This window comes from Staurois parvus, unplaced genomic scaffold, assembly GCF_062004578.1.
Source record: "Staurois parvus isolate SC_StPar_1 unplaced genomic scaffold, SC_StPar_1.0 ptg000471l, whole genome shotgun sequence".
Taxonomy (NCBI): domain Eukaryota; kingdom Metazoa; phylum Chordata; class Amphibia; order Anura; family Ranidae; genus Staurois; species Staurois parvus.
In genome coordinates, this window is record NW_028318267.1 from 2,090,001 (window position 1) to 2,092,976 (window position 2,976).

The following is a 2,976-nucleotide window of genomic DNA, read 5'->3' on the forward strand; positions in this document are numbered from 1 at the left end:
GTTTCTCCGGGGACGGCGGGTGTGGGCTCCGCGATGGAGGGATGACAATAGGAGGGAGTCTCCCCGATCAGTCAGCCGGATGACAGGCCGGACACTACATGGGTGCAATCACTGGTGGTCCCTCCCGGAGATCAGCCCGGCCATCCCGCATCATCAGCACCACCGCCAGCCACCTTCTCCTGCCAGCTTTGTGACTTCACTGCATCACCGGGCCCCGCCCTGAGATGCTCCCCCCCCATGCCGCAGGGCATGCTGGGACTTGTAGTGTGGGGGGTGGACCGGCAGGTGCGGGGGGAGTCCAGGATGCTGCATAGAGATGGCTGTGCAGATTTCCCTGTAGTGTCACCCATGGAGAATGGAGAGTGAAAGGAATCATATTCCGGTGTGTGTCATTACAGGGGGTCCCCCCCCCCCCCCGGGGTTATGTCACCCCTCCCCCCCAACACTGGACATTATCGGAAGTGTAAGCTCCGCACAGCAGCACCCATGGGTGACAATCCCATGTTCCTATGTACAGGGCTAGCCCTCATCTCATACAGCCTCAGGGACAGTTCACACTGCATGCGTTTCAGTTGCTTTTTTTCTGCATCCAAGACGCACAGAAAGTAGGTTCTATGGTTGTCAATGTCATAGTTCACATCAGGGCTTGCAGTTCCAGTGCGTTCCGGATGCAGAAAAAAAAGTAGAACATGCTGTATTTTTTTCTGCACAGAACTGATCTGGAACATAGTAAACTGCGTCAAAACAGCACCAGAACCGCATGCGGTGTGAACTGTCAGCAGAAACGTATCTGGAATGCACCTGGAGTGCGTGTTTGTGTGAACTGGGCCTAAGGGCCAATTCACTCTATAGAAATACAGTCCAGTTGTGTTCCAGATGCATTTCTGCATGCATGTTATGACCAGGGGCGGACTGACCATTTGGAAACTCCGGCACTGCCCGAGGGCCTGGGGTCATTAGGGGGCCCCATGAGATGCCCCTGGTACCTTTTTCATAGGCTTTTTTGAGTTTGGGCAAGGACACAGGGGCCCCATGATCCCTATTGCCCGGGGGCCCCATGAGTTGTTAGTCCACCCCTGGTTTTGACACATTTTTGGCACATTCTGGTGAGTTTTTTATGCATTTTTGACGCGTTCCAGTGCGTTTTTTATGCATTCTAGTTCATTTTTTCCCCTCTCTTTTTCGGCAATTTAAATAGGGACATGTGCGTTCCGGTGTGTTTTTTATGCGTTTTACAGCATTCCAGTACATTGAACGCCAGTAAAATCTACTGAACAGGGGCGGGCTGACAACTCATGGGGCCCCCGGGCAATAGGCGATCATGGGGCCCCTGTGTCCTTGCCCAAACTCAAAAAAGCCTATGAAAAAGGTACCAGGGGCATCTCATGGGGCCCCTACTGACCCCGGGCCCTCGGGCAGTGCCCAAGTTTCCAAATGGTCAGTCCGCCCCTGCTCCTGAACGCAAGCGACTGTAAACTCAACTGCCTGTAAATGACACAGTGTACATGGGCACATAGGAAAACATTAGGGAGAGGTCAGGGGCTGCTGAGGAAAACGCAGAAGAGCTCCTGAACGTGAGTTTATCAGATGCAGTGTACAGGGAGCCTAGCTGTGGGCAGAAGATGTGCCTGACATATGTAGATGACAATATCTACAGGTCTTCATGTTGTAGGTATAGCTCTCCGGATATGACAAGCCAGGTGGGCTGGCATTTTTCAGAAGAGGAAAACAAGCTAGGTGGCATAAAAGTGCCCAGGATGGATGCTTGTCAGCTGGAGAAAACCAGCAACTTGTGTCTGCAACACCTTTTATAAGCTCCTATTAGTGTTTAAAATAGGAAAGTTCTATTTTCTTGTTGTGACTATTTGCTGGTATTCTCTAGAGTAGGCGGTTACAAAAGTGGCAGTTGTATCACCTCCCTCCTCCCCCGAGCCCCTAACCTGATTTCTATGTTTAGGAATATCCAGGGGCGGACTGACCATTTGGATACTCAAGCACTGCCTGTGGGCACAGGGTCAGTAGGGGGCCCCATGAGATGCCCCTGATACCTTTTTCATAGGCTTTTTTGAGTTTGGGCAAGGACACAGGGGCCCCATGATGCCCTATTGCCGGGGGCCCCATGAGTTGTCAGTCCGCCCCTGGGAATATCCATTAAAAGGTCTTTCCTATTCCTTTTTCTGGCTCTGACCATCCCCTGCTGGATAGAAGAGCTGTGATAGCCTTTCTCCAACAAAGGTTTAATATTGTGGCACCCCTCATTGAAGGCAAATTCCCTGGGACAATTACATCTGGTATGGACAATCTCCCCATAGGGACTTGCATTGATGGTGTGGGGTGGGTGACAGCTGGCTGCACTGAGAGTTGTATCACCAGAGAATGTCTTCCTAAACGTCCTGGTATGAGGCTAGGATCACACCCATGCAGGTCAAGTTTCTGCATTTGCATTTTTGCTGCTTTTTGATTTTTTTTTCTAACCACTTCAAATCTGGATGTTTCACCCCCTTCCAGTCCAGGCCAATTTTCAGCTTTCAGCGCTATCACACTTTGAATGACAATTGCGCAGTCATGCAACACTGTACTCATATTCATTTTTTAGCATTTCACAACTTTATTTTGGTGGTATTTATTCACCACTGGGATTTTTATGTTTTTTGCTATATAAATGAAAAATTCCAAACATTTTGCAAATAAATAATGTTTCTTCATAAATCTTGGCCAAAATGTATTCAGCTATCTTTTTAGTAATAAAAAAATAACCCAAATTAGTTTATAACCAAAAATTATAATTTTGACATTTTTATTTTATTTTTTTATATTATTATTTATGGGTTTTTTTTTTTTTGTTTTTTTTTTACATACTGTCACCCTAGCAGTACAGTGTCACCATAGTGACACTGTACTACTTGTGGGGGGTGATGAAGATTTTTTTTTTTTTGCACTGATTGCTTTTACACCCATAAAGGCTGTAAAAGCAAT

General features: G+C 47.7%; 1 protein-coding gene across 1 annotated transcript in view; it reads right to left on the bottom strand.

The window, feature by feature from the left end:
- Positions 1 to 208, bottom strand: part of KIF5C (kinesin family member 5C) — a 107,473-nt gene extending 107,265 nt beyond the window's left edge. The window contains exon 1 of the mRNA XM_089689371.1: positions 1 to 208. This exon is cut by the window's left edge and continues 126 nt beyond it. The gene's annotated coding sequence lies outside the window, so the exon portion shown is untranslated.
- Between the last annotated feature and the right edge of the window lie 2,768 nt (positions 209 to 2,976).